This window comes from Falco cherrug, chromosome 5, assembly GCF_023634085.1.
Source record: "Falco cherrug isolate bFalChe1 chromosome 5, bFalChe1.pri, whole genome shotgun sequence".
NCBI lineage: Eukaryota > Metazoa > Chordata > Aves > Falconiformes > Falconidae > Falco > Falco cherrug.
Window position 1 is genome coordinate 22,586,173 of NC_073701.1, and position 18,735 is coordinate 22,604,907.

The 18,735-nt window shown below is 39.7% G+C and overlaps 1 protein-coding gene across 12 annotated transcripts in view; it reads right to left on the reverse strand.

Annotated features, from left to right (window-relative positions):
* Positions 1-18,735, reverse strand: part of CALD1 (caldesmon 1) — a 202,827-nt gene that overhangs the window by 113,545 nt on the left and 70,547 nt on the right. For 9 of the 12 annotated variants that reach the window (XR_008732325.1, XM_027807567.2, XM_055710913.1 and 6 more), the window contains one exon: positions 10,493-10,583. The exons of the other annotated variants lie outside the window; for them this stretch is intronic. The gene's annotated coding sequence lies outside the window, so the exon portion shown is untranslated. The remainder of the gene's footprint in view (positions 1-10,492; positions 10,584-18,735) is intronic. 12 annotated transcript variants of the gene reach the window in all.

Genomic DNA, 18,735 nt, shown 5'->3' on the forward strand with positions numbered 1-18,735 from the left:
TCACTTCAGATATTATTAAAGGATTCCCTAAATATAAAAGACAGGTTGGTCTGCAGTTAAATCTTTTCTCCTTTGCTTTTCCAATACTGAGAGTAATTGAAAACAGAAGGCATGTTTCTTGATGTAGCCTAACTTTTTAGGAACAGAAAGTATAAATGCTACTTATACAGCTGACGCTGCACTTCAGGTTTGCACTCAGTTGTACCCATATAACTTCACACAAAGCCAGGTGAAAAACAAAAGCATGAACACTTACAGTCATATAAAATACACGTGTAATATACCCTAGAGCACCTATTAAGTGAAAACATTTGCAAGACACCTAAAAAAAAATCCACATAAAGGTGGCACCAGTTCTTCTCCTGGCCAAGGAGCGCTGGAGAAGACACAAACTCATTATGTACTTCTTTTAAACAAAATGGTGTCACAAGTGACATTAGAAAGACTGCTCAAAGCAAAGTGCTGTATGGGAAATACATATGATTGTGAGTCTGAGGGATGTGCACATACTTCAAATAGGGCACATATAGGGAATAGATCTGAATTTTTACTGCCTTTGCAACTAAGTCCATATTATTTTGGTATTTACATTAAAAAGGAGACAGAAATATCTTTGGAGATGACTAAGCAGTTTCTTGATTTCTATTAAGTACCAAAAAGCAGTTCTGCCAATTTATTAATATTTAAGTTTCTACAACTTAATATGAACTTGGTTCCAAGAACTACATAGGTCTCCTTAAAGTATGTGTAGCAAGAAGTCAACGCTGTGCCAGCTGGCAGATTAAACAAGCCATTAAAGTAGGCTCCTACTGAATTTAAAGGATTGTTTTTCATCTTTTCCCCTCTCTACTCCTCTACATCCAGATGTATTATTTAGGGAATATTTTCCAGTCCCAGTAAGAAAAGTAAAAGAAATGCCCTTGGCACTTAATGACTTTTTCCTTCGATGTGGTCTCCTGCTGCACTTGGAATTTATTCCATTACTGTATGGCTTGCAATGGTCCAAAAATACCTCTGACTACATGAAAAGATGGGTAAAGTGTGTTTGGGGTAGGTATGGTTCTTCATTCAAAAGCAGGGACAGCTTGAGGTGATTGATCTTGGTGGACGATTTCATTCAGACCATCATTATCCTGGCGCACCACCCCACAAGCCGTGCCCAGCAGCCCCTCGTGCAGGAGAACAGCAGTTACCTGCACAGCACAGCTGAAAAGGGAGCACACCAAGATTAAGGACAAGGCCAACACCAGCCTGAAACAGGCTGGCAGAGAAGCATGTTTCTCTGCAGCCCCTGCAGGTTTTCAGTGATAAGCAAAAACACAAAACCAAGAAAACGTGGCAAAACCCTGTGCCTTCACAGAACAGGGGCCTTCAGCATATAATTTTTCCTTCAGAGGCTCAAATGCTTATTTGAAATTCGTTAAAGCTATCCAAACTTCACAACCTAGCAGTATTCACAGGAAGAATAGTTTAGAATAAACTCTGGTATTAAACCACCTCGGCGTCATCTCTAGCAGTTATACAACAGCATTTCAGATAAAAATGCCCCCTATCATGGTTTTCCAGATAAAAATTCCGAAAGATCAGAGTTGTATCTGCTCCCTGGGGCCATTTCAGACTGACTGGAACTACAGGCAGCTGAAGGAGGAGCACTGCTTTTTGAAATGCCTGGAAAATAATTTCATAAAAATTGAAATAGAAAAAAAACCCCACCACCTAGGCATCCCTCAGTATTTCAGTTGCTGGGTAGTAAAATGAGTTCAGTCCCATAACTTGCTACTGCACTAGAAAACAAAAAGGCCTCAAAACCAAGTATAGGCATGCAGCCAGAGGCTGAGGTGGCCAGCTCTGGAGCTTGACCATGGCTCAGACATCTCCTTCCCCAGGAGCAAGAAGCTCCTCCAGGCTCCTGCTCAGGCCCTGCCTGGTCCCACAGGGTGAGCAGGCCCCTTACCCACAGGCAGGCCCAGCAGCCATCCCGGCCCACACAATGGCCTCAGCATTTGTCTGAGTCTGATTTGCCAAAATTATTGGGGGGGGGGGGGGGGGGGGGGGGGCAAAGCTTCCCTGCCCCCTTCTTGAGGGGCAGTATAATTCTTAATTGTATAAAGCCAAAGTGTAAAAACTCTATTTTGCATGTATTCTTTATTTCTAATACCCGGTATCCATAAGGGGACTCCCTCACTTGGCTAGCAGTCGGAATTCATTAGACCTTTTATGATGATTCGTTCTGTTGTGGAGATATATGATGAATCTCAGATGTTTAAATAGCATATAACAGTGCTCCGTTGACCTTGCTGAGTACAGTTGGAGGGAAAGAAAGGTAATTTTCCTCAAAGAAATGTTAAAAATGTGTCTCCACTATAGCACAGATGCAGAGGATAAAGAAACTCCAGAGAGATTAAAATATTTTAGATTAATTTGGAAGAAGGCCACATTGTGTAAAGCTTAGTTAGTTTGGGCCTTTCCAATTCCACGCCATATAAACAAACCCATTTAAACTGCATTTGTTAGAAGGAATGTTTAAAAAAAAAAAAAAATCCCCCAAAGTAGTTGTAACTCAAATGACCTCCAGTTCTGTATTCTCTTCTTACTGCCTAAAGAACAAACATATGTACAATATATTCTAGCCAGAGCTTGTGCAGTTGCTGCATGATTCATACTGCTTGAAAATTAAGTCATTTAAGCAAAGGGTTTCTGGCTCCCTCAAGCAAGGTTTTAAAACCAAAGCAAGGTTAGATCTCGTTGGTTTTGGAGCCAGCTTCCATACTTTGAACAAGACCGTTGCTTATAGGTCTTTTCTTTGGGCTGGGTGGAAGTAAAAGAAAAAAGAAAATTGAAAGGAAGAGATGGAAAGAAAGAAGAGGGAAAAAGAAAAGAACCCATATAATCAGCACAACTATATAAGGAGGAACCTAATGTTCGGTGTGCCACTATCTGGCAGAAGCAAGCCTTTTAATGTTTACTCACTTTCAAGGTCAAATTTTGCTCCTTTCACTTATCCAGAATAGCAGTTTTGCCTGCAGTTTTCCAACAAGACAAGTCACAGAGTGTGGTACTAAATAACCACAAAAAATAAACTGTTGCTGACCGTTATGAGTTAATCAAGTTGAGACACAAAGGAATATGAGGTTAGCAATGAACCAGCCAGAGGGGTAACAGCAGGAAGCTCACAGTGAGTCATTTAGCATGATTAGCATCTACAAAACAGCAAGCACTTAAAGCAAAGGGATTTTTCTTATCATAAACTGTAAATCCCAGAGCAACTCAACACAAGGAATACCCTCCTATCTGGCAAGTGGATGAAGAGAGATCTCCTGCAGTTCCAGGCCTCCTTGAGTTCTTTAAATGGTACCCAAGTATTTGACTATAACTCAGTTACTGCACATTTCTCTGCCCTCAGAGGATGTGAAGCAGCTGGCCCAGCCAAGGACAACATATTGTCTGGTCTCTCTCAAATACCCAAAGGAGCCAACATTATTTCACCAGTGAATGTAACCATCTTGGAGAGAAACATGACAACTCGATTGAAGTTCAGAACAATACAACTGAACAGTTTAAATACAAAATGAGGAAGAATGTAATTTTCATAACAAGTAATGTACTCTCAAAGAACAAAAAGATTAATTTAAACTCTGGGATTTGAGGGCTAGCATCCCTTCTTTTATTGAAGTTATAATGAGATGTTCCGAATATGATATTGCAAGAGGCTGTGATGCTTCTGACATCATGGCTGTAAAATCTAACTGTCATGATGGCTTCTGCTGCTATCATCATTTGACGGCACATCATTTGCTTGCTACAGGTTTAAGTTTTCTATGTGATCTTTTTCCTCTTGATGGTTACTGCACATTAGTGATAAACATGTTCTCCAGCATCTCCTGCAGATTTTTACTTTGATTGCATCTATAGCCAGCCCCATGCTCCCATATTCAGCCTGGCTTTATGAATGGAATGGATACATTAAGCTCTCTTTGGAGATACTCCAGGCTTACAGGAGTATAACCATAACCAGAAAACTGGCCAAGGGGATTTTTACATCAACGAAAAATCAGTTCAGAATGTAGAACTTCTTGTGGCTGGGTTTTGTTCTTAAAATGTCATGTATGGACCTTTGTTTGTTGACATACCACTCTACACATTCATGAAAACAAGATGTTCTCTAGTCACTTAGACTGTGATGGCAAAATATTTTAAATAAATACTTCACATAATTTCAGAAACAGATGCTAGACAGTAAAATTGCATGTTTGTAACAGAAATGGCCAAGACCTATTTATTAATGCTTGGAATTTTTTTATTTTGTGCTTCACATTATCACCAGCAATGCATGAAAAACACAAGGGTTACATCCTAAACTTTCTTTTTGAAATGCATTTATTTGTTAAATTTACTCCAAGTTCATGAGTAGAAGTTAGTATTCTTCAACACGCTCATCTCTGCCCTTTCAGTCATATGTCTGCTACAATTCTATGTTGACATATTTTTAGTTCTCTGCATCTTCAGTACAGTTTGGGTTTGTCTGCTTTACCATCTCACATACTGGATTATATAGAGGCTTCTCTGCTCCATGTAGAAAGACATGCAGGACTCGTGATAATTCCTGCCACGGCCAAAATACCAAGTCATTCGAACTTCCACTTGTCTGAAATAGAAGTTATGGTTTGCTGAGAATTTTCCCACCTTTACATTAGCAGTAGCATCCTTCCTTTGTGAAGTGTCACTTAAAATTTGGAAGGAGCAATCCCATTCACAATGCTTATAGTCCTAAAGTTACTGCATGGCCCCTTAAAAATAAAAATCCAGTTCTGAAAGTTTCCTCTTTCAAGACACTTTCTTTTTCAGTTTAGCATCAGCTTTGATAACCATTAATCTAAGAAAGTTTATAAGATATTCAGCTGAAATTTTGCTTCTCTTGGTAATTCTAGCATCAATGTTGTTCCTCACAGTACTCCTAGTTAGACACTAGTATGCTAATAGCATAACTCCATTCTTAATATTGCCCCTTTCCTGATGAATTTAAATGGAGTATGTCTATTACCTGTACTAACAAATTTTGAAATCTTACTGGCTATTAATCAAGTGTCAGAAGTAAGATTAATTTGATTGCTTAATAAATCACATTGTTTCAGTTTAGTTACATGCTACAGCCAACTTTATGTTGCCTGAGGTAGTCAGTGGATATGTTAAGGTCATACCGATACACAGCGGGGACGCAGATGTACAGTGATGTAAAGTCATCCAAATGGCTTTGCTCAGAACCATTTCAGTTTATGAGTAGGCTTTATGAGCTCTAGTAACAAGGGAACCCCCCAGCTGCGCCTACACAAAGTTCCTCAGGTATGTCAACTCTGTGTTTCCATCCCCCCTAGGCTTCTGGCACCCATCTTACTTGGGTGCTGGACACAGTAGGGAGGCTGCACGCAGCCACCTAGCACCAGAAATGAGTCAAGAGCCAATGCATGACTGCAGACAGCTGGGTCTTGTGTCCCTGCATCTTTATCACAACCAATCTGCTGCCTCAATAAACTGTACTCAGCTAATGCTGATTGTCAGTTTGTTAAAGACTTTGAAGACTTAGTTTGTATGGAATAAACACCCCTAAAAATTCTAGTAAGAAAAAAATAACTGTAGGCAATCGATTAATAAAAATAATTAATTAATTTACATTTTACTTTGAGATTTGTGATTTCTTCTTTGCAAACTTTTCTCAAGTTTTGCTGTTCAGTATTTTCTTTGTACTTGTAAGGAAAATAGCACTTAGATTATCCTTAGTTTTAACACAAGGCAAAAACATGACAGAGATTTGTCTTTCAGTGATAAAATTAGCAAAAATAGAACACTTATGATAACCCTGTCTTTGAAAAACATCAGTAAAAAGCCCCCCAAGCTCCGTGAACATGTTGCAGACTGCACATGTCACGTAACTGAGGGCTACAATTTTTTGCCTGAGGCTCCCCCATTTAACAAAGGGAAACACTGCTTTCAACAAAAGATGCTATTCTAGTTATGTGCCCTTTTACCCTGTCAGAGAAACAGCTGGTATCATAAAGTCACAGCTAATTTGTATCATGTCTGCACTAACAGTCAGATTCAGTTTGTATCAAACTGTCAAAGTTGGACTTAATACCAGTTGATGGATGACAGCTTTTCTTGCCTCCCCCCTTTTCCAAACATTTAAACATTGCCTTCCACATAAAAAACCAACTGAAATATTCAAAATAAAAATGGAATCTTTAACACGTTTCACATAAAGAGAATATATATAAATTTTAAAACCAGTAAATTTAAAAAGAATCCAAATGAAGGGTGAGAAAATTTCACCAGCAGTTCTGAAGTTCTGTGAAAAATAAATAGTGCTTTAAGGCAGACATGTGGGTACCAAGTGTAATGGAAAAGAATTTTCTCTTATAAAGAAAAGAAAAAATCCCACAACTTACTTGCCTCAGGTAATGTCTTGCAGTTTGGGGTATCTGTTCTCCTAAAAAAAATTCAGTCTGCTTGCAGAGACTTTAAGGGCTTTTTCAAGGTCAGCACTCAACAATTTAGGGAAGACCAATTTAACTTTTTTTTTTTTTTTTAAGGGACCTGTTTCTCATTTATGCTATTAAATGTCATCTACTTTCATTTTAAGATCCCCAAAGCTGAATGCCTGAACTGTGTAAAGGGACTTCAGTGAAAGTGAGAGTCAGGCCAAAGACTTAACAGGTCCAAACCTGCAGTGCTCATGTAAGAAAGCGCTGCAAATATCAGGCTCTTCTTGGAAAACAGGCATGGGGGAACTTCCAGACACTGGGAGTTCAAGCTCAGTTCAGAAAAACATCTAACAGTGCTGGTGTGCTTCTGAGGCTACCCTCCACAGCACCTGGGTCTCCAACAGATACTCTTTTGAGACTTCAGCTACTTCCCACTTCCAGATGACCTAGAAGTATTTGACCAAAGCTCTTTTCATTCCATGATTTGAAAGCATCACCACAATGTAGGCAAGGAAAAGCTCACAATATTCTGGGAAGTAAGGAATTTTTTTTCTTTTTTTTTTAATGCTGCACAGTATAATGATTATCAGCGTTCCGGACAAATGGTCCCATTTATCAGAAGGAGATTGGTCTGCTCTGTAAACTTACATACACCAAGTGAACAACATCCCGGGGAAGTTCAAAGCAGCAGTATCAGTAATGCAGTTTTAAAGTGACAGGAGAGTTTATTGTGAGAGACCTGAGAAAGAGCAGTTGTCAATGAAGACTGAATAATCCCAGTTCCCAGCCTATCTTTCCGTCAGCACACACATTTCCTGCCTTAGAAGGTTAATATTGTGCAGAAGACAGAAAGATACAACTTCTGCTGTGCCTAAGCTGTGCTTGGCAATGCTCTCTGATGGACTCCTTGCCAGTGAACAGAGCCAAAGCACAGCATGCTCCTGCCACATCCTCTCCAGCGAGCTATATCTGCTCTCTACCTACTGGGAAGATGCAGATAATCAACTCCACTCCTTTCACTTGGAGTACAGCAGTGACCCTGCCCCTACATATGATCCTTGTGCTTGTTCAGTTTTATGTTTTTTTTTAAATATTCTCAAACCTCTGTCTGGCAAAGCATGGTTTATTAGAGGCAGATTTCTCTTCAGCTACTCAATGTGTCAATTTTACAATTCCTAGGTGGTGTAATTCCTGGAAAATAAAAAATGTCCTTCATCCAAACTTTTGGTTTACTTGTTTCCTTCATGGATACATGCAGCTTAACTTTCTGTATCTAAACGATGCTCTGGTTTACCTTGTTTCAGTGGCCTGTTAGCTCCAAATTTCTTACAAGCAATAGACTTTTCTAGCAAATGATGCCCATCAATTGGGCTACTCAGCAGTCAAAGGCAGCCATCACATTTTTGTGGGACTGTGAATTGCATCAGGAAGAAGGACACTACTGCTTCCCAAGCTTGATCCCCTAGCCTGATACCCTAAACAAAACTTCAAATGGTTGTCTTTAACACCTCTTCAAGAATCCAACAACACAAAACCCACCGGGTTCTCATCTCTCACAAAAGAGCTTTTAGCAAGAAATGCCCTGGCTGCACACAGAGGTCACCTGAAGTCCCAGAAGATACAGGGAAACTCAAGCAAGATTGAGTGCTGCACCTCCTCTTCCAAACAGCAGAGAAGACAGATGAGAGAAGAAGACCCTACAGTCATCTCAGTTTAATTCATCACAATAAAGCCATAGAAAGATGTTCTTCAGAGACTCTACAGAAATGCTTTCAGTCTTGAATATTTAAGAGAAAAGCTGACCAAAACCTTTCTTACACAATGTTTCCTAATGGCAGACATCTTGACTTTTAACAAAATGACCATTTCCAAGGAAGATAAAAGCCAGTCATCACTAGCCAGCGGCTTTGAAACTTAACCTTATAGGGCATCACTTATTTTTGAAAGCATTTTATATAAGCATGTCTCAGATTGTCTTCCAAAGTCAGATTTGGCTGAATTCAAGAACTCACAGAAGAGTTACAGGACTGTCATGATAATACTAAACTATATTACTGCTTTTTATACTCAGATAAAGAGATGAGCCTTGTTTCCAATAGTTTACAGAGATAATGCTGGTTTTTCCCTTTCCAATTAAGTGTATCGGTCCACACCATTTGCTTTAATATTTTTTCTAAAGGCAATTAATGTCCTTTTTCATGGTATTTTCATTCATGTCCCCTGAAGTCTATCCTCCTATTTGGCCAGGCTTGCAATGTGAAAGAAGAGGTTAAGCATGGAAGGTATTAGCAGATTTTGCCTTTTGTTTGTGACAGAATTCTTCCACTGCTTTGACAAGTGCTGTGCAAGCACCATGGGGACTTCGGCACGAGACAGATGACACTCATCCAACATCCTGCAGTTGGAGTAGATGAATGAGTCCCTCAAGGACAGATTCTCAGATGCAATTTATGCATCAAAATAAGACACCAGCATCAGTGCAGGAATACACTGAAACACAGTTTCAGTTTTGAGGGACTGAAGTGCCTTCTTTCAACACCACGGTCTGCAGGCTCAGGCATGCCTACAGATACAACGCCAGTTGCTAGGCTGTCAGAAGAACTCTGGAGGGCAGTCACTGCTCTCTTTCAATATCCTATCCTAAGCACAAGGGGAGAGCACTTGCATTTCTGATCCCATTTTGGACAGTATGGCCTCCCTCTCCTCAGGTCAAATTTTTAAGGAACTTGCATACCTCAAATGCAACCCCAGAGGAAGCGCATGGGAACTTAAATTCAGTGATCTCACTGGAAGAAGTGTTTCATGGGAAATTTTAGAAGATTTAGGCTGGTTCTGAATGAGAAAGAAATCCTAATTTTGGGATATCAGCATTTCCACAAACTGGAAATCCCAGATTGTACCTGGCCTCAGTCTTAAATACTCCCCCTACAAAGGCTCGACAGTAACGCACAACTCCGAAACAGCAACCAAGGGCAGAGAACAGCCTGCAACAATTATCAGCCCATTCAGCACCTGCACAAACCTTCTCAGAAGGGTAGGCAGAGTTAAATTCACTTCCCCAAGGGCAATGACAAAAACGCTAAAAGGGGCCCAGCCCCAGCATTCCTGATGAAGGGGGAAGGCTGCTGGAGATTCAGCCTGCTGCCATGTCTCTCTCCTCTTCCACACTGCTCTTGCCAAAAGGAGTGGGAATGAAGCAGTGGTACAGAGGAGGTCCAGGCACACAGAGAACATGGTCACTCCTCAGTGAGAATAAGCAGCTCATTGCACCCTGAATTAACTGAAAATGATGGTATCTAAAAAGAGTACCTTGACCCTGGTACAATATTTCTGACCCTGTCAGTCTGCTGTCACAGGCACTGCTTAAACTTAGAGCCAGTCCTCAGTTTGTCTCCAGTCTGGAATTTCCGTATATTGAGGGGCTAAGGTTAACACACATTATAAACACTTCCTCTAAATGGTTTGTGAGCCCTCACTTATTCTGAAAGTGAAAGAACAATGTCTGTAAAAAATGTCTAAGTCTTACACATTGTAAATAGTTAGTAAACATGGTTACTTGAACTCTCACAGACTCCTCAAAGCCTGGTGTGCTCTAAAAAGGACAGAAGACACAACAGGATAGTGACACACCAACACATGACCTTAACATATAGCTATTAAACGAATGGCCATACACCCACAAAATGATTACTGCAAAACTCACAGATTTTGATTTGAAGATAAAGTTCAAGATTAAATCCTTTACATCTCCTATCAGTTCTGAACAAAGTAATCTCTGGTGACAGTGGTCCCAGAGGAACAGGAGTCAAGGGTTTGGCTGCAGAGTTGTCCACTGATTTTCAGAGGGATTTAGATCAGCCCCCAAAGAAGCAAGCAAGCACACAGGGGAAAAATAAAATCCAGTCTAAAAGCCAATAATAAAAAAATAATAAAAAAACCCACCAAAACAATATAGAAAAAAACTTCTGAATACCATAGGCAAAGAAATCTGAGGTAACTACTTTGATCATACTCACAAGAAGACAGAGGAAATATTCTGAGCTTTTTTCACTTCAAACCAACTGCTGATAAATTCAAAATGACGATTCCAGAAAAGAGAGGTGATCACTGTACAGAAATAGGAAATAAAGAACATTGTTTAGCAATGGCATAATTATTGTACACTCTTCATTTTTCTTTGGTAAAGTATTCTTTAACAACACAACTACAAATGTTCTTTGAAGTATGGAATAAAACAGAAAAATCTTGCAAGAGACCAACAAAACCCACTATCAACAGCTCTGTAAATTAAGTTTGACAAAGCATAATTTGATTTGCCAGAATATCTCAGTCACTCACTAAAACCTCTTTAAGATGTAAAGCTGATACAGACTAAACTGAACATTCTCTTGTAATTAGTAAAGGATGGACTAAGCAAAGTGTCAGACCTGCAGTGAGTTTTCACAAGAGAGCAAGGTTTCCAGAGTACCTCCCCTAAGGATCTGTAATGAGACCTTTAGTATTCAACATATTCTGCAAAAGCAGATGAACAGTGGGAAGACAAAGTCTGTAGATGCTACAAAACTATTCATTATACTAAAATCTAAAGTCAATACAACAAACTGGGGACAGAGTTCATAGTAATAAATTTCTATAGGCAGACTGAATTCAGTGTTCATAAGTAAAAGTACAGGGGAAAAAACTCCTATATCTGTATACACACAGCAATCAACTCTAAAGGAGCTAATAACACTCAGCAAAGACATGCTGGAGTCTGAGGAAGAGCTCTCTGAAAATATTCGCTGACTAACCAGCAGCTGTCAAAAGGCAAGTTAAGAATCATTAGGGGAAAAATCTAAGTTCTGTCTAGGTCATATATATAAGTATATGGTATATCTATGTTTTCAGTTTTGCATTAAGTTCTGTTTACTTTTTCTCAAGAAGAGCCACAGGAAGAGACACCAATAATGATCAGAGCTATGGCACAGTTCCTATGTAGGAGGCAATCAAGAGTACAACTCTTCCATTTGAAAAAGAGGTGATTAAGGGAGCATAATAAGAAAGGTCCTGAATGTTTTTTAAATAGCAAATGTCGTTTACTGTTGTACAAGAACTACGATTCAAGAAGGAATTAAAAAAAAAAAAAAAGGAAGATAGTTTCATCAGATAATGAGATGTGATAGTCTGGATGTGACCTCTAGCTTAGAAAGTCCCAAAGCAAAGACTGCCAGACTCTGGGAGAGCACATTAAAGGAAGAGCCATTCCACACTCAACTGCTTTCACCTGCTTTACTGTAAGCGACCGTCAGTCAGAGATAGGATACTAACCTAGATGGACCCTTGGTCTGAGCTGATGTGATAACAATTCTATATTGAACAGATGAAAGCAGATGAGGCAGAACAAATGAGCTGCCACACTTATACAAAGACAGTGCAACAATTTGTGGGTGATCTAGTGGAAACTCATAATGGATACCAGGAAATACAGTAAGAATGAGCTTCATTGAAATGGGATACTTTTTCCCCTGAAGACTCACTCTGCATTCAGCTACCACTTGTATACCACTGGTATACAGACCCACCAGAGTGAAAATAAAAGCTGCAGGCTTTCTTCAGAGAACCTTGCAATGGTCCATTCTCTTTAGAGCCAAGAACCTTCACACAGAACATCCTGCTCCCAACAGAGGAAATGGGTCTTTTTAAAAATTAACAAAGCTTATTTTCAGTAACTTTAAGATCATAGTGTGGGGCCGTTACTTGCATTAATTTCTATTATTCACTGGAAGCTCACAGACTTTTGAGGACTTTTGATGTAAATTACTACTCAGCAATTTCAAAAACAATTTTACAGTCTGGCCTCTAAGTTTTACAGACACCTGTCAGCAATTTTTATTATTGAAAACCCTGGGCTGGCCAAAGCCAAGACTTTGACTTACTCCATTAGAAGTTTCAGTATTAGATTCAAAAGAGATCTTAAACCCCTTTTGATGCTTAGCGCTCCTATGCACACATCACGCGGCAGAAAAGAGCAATGTAAGAGGATGTCCCTAATCATCAAGGTCTGAAATGAGCAACCAAGAGCTTCAAGTCACCTTCCTCTCACTGGTTACTCCTGCTTACAGTAAAAGCAGACTGGGCTCTGTCAGTTCACAGAGCCCCAACTCATGAACAGCATGAAAGCCCTAGGTCACTGAATTAATTCAAACTTTTTCACTAATTTGAAAAGCTGACTTTGACTATTTCTGTTGTTTAGTGTGCCCCACTTGACTCTCAGCAGGCATAACTTCATGATATTCAGATCATACATTAGGACAATCCTGGGTCTAAAAGTCTTTTTCTCCTTCAGAGTGTTTGCTCTGTTTCAGTTCCTTCAAAATTTTTTTAGAAATGGAGACAACCCCCAAAAGATTTTCTTTTTCTTTCCCACAGTCACAAATCCCTCTTCTGCTATTCTTGTATTTGTTCTGTCCTAAAGCAACATTTTTCTGAACTGAGCTCAACCTAATTTGTAATATCAATAAAGTGATTGAAACATGCTCTCTCACTATTTGCTATCCAAAAGTACCTCTATCACACCACAATTCCATTGTGAGCTGACTGTGAAGGGCTAAGAACAATTTAACAAACAGAAAATTTCCATACAACTTCAACATGAAGGAAGTTCAGGTCCAGGTCAAAAACCAGACTCCATAAATCTAAACCCTCCAATCTAAGAAACATTACTAGGGTTTGGACACATTTTGAGCTGTAATCTTCAGTGGTAAAACTGACATAATTTTTACTGATTCTTCAGCCCTTTGAATTCCCCTGACCATAAATATTGGGTTCATGTTCTGCTCTCATTCATGCAATGGCATTAACAGCATTGCAGACCTAGGCACGCACCCAGCACTGCACATGCAAACACACGGTGGAACTCAGTTTCCAGCTAACATAGGTGCTAGATTCTCAGCTAACATAGGTCAGTATCCATTAAATACTATTTTAGTAACAGAAATGCTTTCATCAGAAGTTCTTGCAAATGCTTTTATCAGAAATACTTTGTGGCTTAAGAAATGAAGAAGTTACCATCTTGATTATGGAAACTAGGGAAACTAAATCACGTTCAAGGACATTCACAGAAGCTGGACCTGTGACATTTAAATGTGGGGTTTGGATTAAAAGTATTTGCACACACACAAAGAAAAGCATGGTTTCACTCCACTTTATTCTGTTAATGAATTAGGTTCCATTAAACCAGGTAGCTTTGAACAGAAATAAAGTTATGGAGCCCAGTTATCAAAACTATGTGCTGCAGGTGCTTAATTTTATCCAATAGCTCAACAGCTAGGGCCACGACAAAGGTTCAGATCCCATCTCTTCTTGCAGGAAATTTAGTCTAGATCTTTCAAAGGACACTCTAGCACTAGGATGTTCCACATCCTTTTCTACCATTGCTGGTGCTAAGGATATAAGGGGAACTGTAACCCACTGAAGATCCAACTACCTCTATATACTGTCTCTGTCAGCGGCAAATACCAGATGCTTGGGACAGAACATAAAATAGGGAAAGCATATAATAATGCTTCCCCCAAATACTCTACAACAGCTTGTAATTTCCAGAATGTCTGAGTCAAAGGTGGAATCTCTATATTTACTGATCTCCACGGCAGCTTTTTTCCATTATTATTTCCAGTAGCTGCCAACACTCAGCAAAATCCCGTAACAGAGAGTCCCACAACTTAATTATGTGAAGATATAGCTCACACTGGACAAGTAATTAAAACTTCAGACTGACACTAGGACTTAGCTCTGCCATTTAGCTGTGGTATGTATATAGGAAGTATTCCTCATTGCATCACATATAATGGAGCAATCCCAAATTATCCAACAGCAAGGTGGTTAAAAAGCTGTTTTGGAAACAACACACCTGGGTTTCAGTCCCAATTACATATTTAATCATTTAAGGAAACAGAACATCACTAGGAGAGAGTGGAAGTGCCATAAAGAATAGTTGAAAAGTGCACCTTACAGTTCTTTTAGACAAAGGAGGTAACCCAGCCTACCTAATGGGTTCTGAGTTAGTAATCTATTAGATAAAAGAAGGATTCCTCCCTCCAATCTTTAAAAATAGCAATTCATTTCACAGAATCACAGGCTGGAAGGCACCTCTGGAGATCATCTAGTCCAATTCCTTGCTCAAAGCAAGCTGCCCAGGATCATGTGCAGATGGGGTTTGAATATCTCCAAGGATGGATACTCCACAACCTCCCTGGAAAATCTGTTCCAGTGTTGATCTCTTCAGTAATAAGATTTTTCCCTACATTTAAATGGAATTTTCTGTATTTTAATTTGTGCCCCTTTCCTCATGTCCTTTCACTGGGTGCCACTGAGAAGAGGCTGGTTCCGTCTTTTGTTGTCATCCCTCTCATAGTTCACAGAGTCACAGTGTGTGACAGCCATAGAGCGGCTGTTAAACTCTAATTTCATTCCAGTTACAGGTAGAAATTTTTACCCATTGATTTCAGTATTGGCTCTTGTGCAAATTATTTTTTTCCACTGAGTCATGAAAATGAGAGCAGGAAACCACCTTTTAAAAAAGTTATTTATGTGAAGTATTCCTTTGTTTACACATTTCTTCCAGAACCCCTTTTCTGCTTTTGATTTTTATGTTGTGAGGGTTGCCATGTTTATTTACTTAGGAAGACATGACAGAGAAAGCACTTAAATAAAACTTTACCTGAGGTGTGCTATGCACACAAAGAAGGTTTTTCATTACAGTGTTTGGCAAACAAGTGTTTCCAACAGAGGAAAGGAACAGGAAGACTCAAACTCATCCATTACTATTTAAAACAGGTACCCAAAGAATTTGTTTTCTAGGATGACCTAAAAAGAGGAGGTGTGTTGCCTTCTGTAAACTGCTCGCCTAACCACTTACAAGCAGCTTATCAGTACAAAACATCAGCATTCAAAGTAAATAAAAACACCCCTCATGCAGCAACACACTTCAGAGTTTAATTTTAGAAACACAGTCAAAGCACACTGACTTCAGCCTGAGCACATATTTACACACTCTGCTGAACATGGACAGTTTGCTGTACCTGAGCTCTACTTCCCAGCCATCTCCTAGTTAGCAATGGGTTCTATACAAACGGCCGGACGAAAAGGTAGTTCTTACTCCCAAAGAATTTATTATCCAGGTACAAGAGGGACGAAGCTACCCATTAGAAATTTCTGATCTAATAGTTACTCTCAATGAACTTAATATAACATTATGTTATATATGCTAATATATTATTTTTAAAAGGGTTTATAGTTCAGGTACCATCTTAATCTCAGCTGTAGAACGACCATTAAGGCACAGGCCACAGATCTTCAAGGAAATAATTTTGTCTTTGAAACATGTAGCTACATGTATATATCATTGTTAGTTTTCAAATGTTAGGAAGCACTCAACCATTACAGCTTCATCTTTCTGTGGCCTCATTTGAGGAGGACTTCAGTGATGCTGAAGAGTATCAGAAAGTACAGATTGATAGGGACAATACGAGCTGGAGGATGAAGTTTCCCACCCCATCCTATTTTCTTGTTGAACCACACTGGCTGCATTACACAGAGGGCTGGTAGTCCTGATTGGCCAGATGTGCAGGGTCTGGAGGTAAACAGCTGGGCAGAGGAAAAGCATGCCATCAGCAGTGCCTCTTCCGGCCCAGCTGCAGAATGCATCAGAGTTCTGAAAAGCAGGGAGGAAAGAAATCCTCCTCCAACACCCACCCATCCTTTGCAGTTTCACTTCTTGAGGGCCCGCTGGGCCTCAATTTCAATCCATTCCCAATGACATGGATGTAGCAGTACCCAGAATGGTTCTCCAGAGCGGGACTCAAGGGCACCCTGGGCATACCCCATCCCCTGTACTAAGATGTTCAATGAATGTTCTTAATTACAAATTTGAATCAGAGCTTATCATCATGATCAGTCTTTAAAATAAAGCCAGACAGCCTTACACATTAGGGGAGAAAGTGTGTGAAAAGGAAAGATTTGTATCTTCCCTTCAAGCAAGCTGCTAATATCCTTTCAAACAACAACTCATTTAACCTACAGTTTCAGAAAATGACATATTTCTTCTCCACCATCTTAAGATGCCAGTTAACCTTACAGTGACCGCAGCAGTAGAGCACCCTAATACTTTGGAGAACAGTCACCCCTCTCACAGACACAACAATACTCCCTCAATAAAAGTGAATATCTTCTAGACGCAATGACCACCCTACATAGAGGCTTTTATTCCGCTCATCATGGCATAAGACAGGAAAGGAGGAGAACTGCTTCCTGAGGTTAAACACAACCAAAAGGAGGATTAGATACATCTCATACCAAGTGGAAGTAGATTGCAAGGTTTTTGCATGGTTATTCTTGAAAGCAGAGGCTAACAAATAAGTGAAGTATGTGTGCATCTGAGATGATGTGGGCTGGAACATCCTCCTCAGCCATGCAAATATAGCACTTGCTTCCTTCTTTGGCCATGTTCATGCTACTAAGCAGAAACCATTTGCTAACCACACAGCAGTGGCATTCATATTAGCAGAAAACCAGACTCCTTGTCTCTTCCTGCTTTGATCAGCAGTTACTGACCACAGGAATAAACACACAGGGTTGTGTTCTTCACTTGCTCCATGCCGAGCCTGCTGCTCTCGCATGGACATCAGTGGCAGCAAGAACAGGCTGAGCCTGTCCCAGAATAGCCATTTGTCCTCATGTAAACCTATCTTCCCAATAAAGCTGTGCAACAGCAATGGAAAGACAATTCAAGGGTTTTCCCCTTTCAAGTTGTGATCTGGAAGAACAAACATATTAAAATTTAAAAAACAAAGCTTGCCATATCCCTTCTTGATCATCTGGAGATTGAAAATAAGCTCTGCTACATCACTGGCAGTGGATACAGGCATGTCTGCTACACAACATGCTACTGAAGGAAACCATTTACTGCTAATAAGAAATCCCAAATTCCTTGCAAATTCATTGTCCCTTTCAGAAAAGGTTTACAAAAATCCTAGAGCTCTAATCCGAATTATTAATAATCCATAAAGAATACTGCATAATACTTCAGAAAATAGTTGCTTGCAGCAGACAGCAAATGGAAACTGGCTGCTTTAAAACATATTTTGACAGCTGTTAGCATCATTCAACACAACAAATGAAAGAATTTGCTCAAAATAAGCTGAGTAGGGCAGCTAAAATAAGTCTGTAATAACAAAAAGGTTGTCTCTTGTGGAAGCTCTGATTTTCTCCTCTCCTGTGTCTTCTTCAGTTATTGAACGTAAACACACTGCTAGGGTGGTTTTCAGGAGAGAGGGAGCTGCAGGAAAAATTCTCCAAGCTGTATCCTTTCCAGGGAAGTTTAATTAATGGTATTTCTGAGAAGAATTCTGATTGACAGGATTAGTGCCAGCACTAAAAGTTACTATTTGTGGATCCTGGAGCTCACAGCTCCCATAAAAATAAAGCTGTTCAGAAAAGAGCTTTGTGCAAATGAAGGCAGTCCCTCAGCACTGAAGGTTCACATGAACCTCTTCTGTAGCTTCCCTTCACATGGGTTTTTCCATGGAGATGGGATAGCAGAAAGTCCCTGGAGAACACCCTTCCCCGGGTGCAGAAGGTTGGATTCAAGTTTTCTAGGTTAGCCCTTGGGGAAGGTTTCTATAATGAGCCAAAATAAAACTCGAAGAATGAATGTTCCCAAACTTCATGGAGGGGAACATTTGGTTCCACTTCTTTTGCTTTGGGATTTATTTCAGATTTGTACTGAATACCTGTTTCTTTTAGTTTTCCAATTCATACTGCCTTCCTACTAAGATAATCTAGTATTCTCCTAGTGATACTCAGCCCAAAACGCAATTTCGCTGCTCTAATCTCTTCTAAAGACTTGGGACAAATTACTAAACTGACCACAAGCATTGTATTTTATAATTATCATTATTATTGTCAAATCTTTCAGTACTAACCCAGGTAAATCATCTTTTAGAAGGGGTAAAGCATTACATGCCAAAACAAACTGGAAATAAGTCAATGCTGCTCTATTGCAAAAGCAAGGGAAGGACCACAGCATCCCAGTTGACACAGGAAGCACCCACCAGTTTGCTGAACCATCTCCCAGAAGCTGTGAAATGGAAGAAAAGAAGAAAAAAAGGTGATTCTTTCCACTTACTCCATCCCTCTCAATCACCTACCTCAAGACAGGATAACAAAGTAATTCAGATACAGCATTATTACCAGCAATTTTCATACACTTGATTTGCATCAT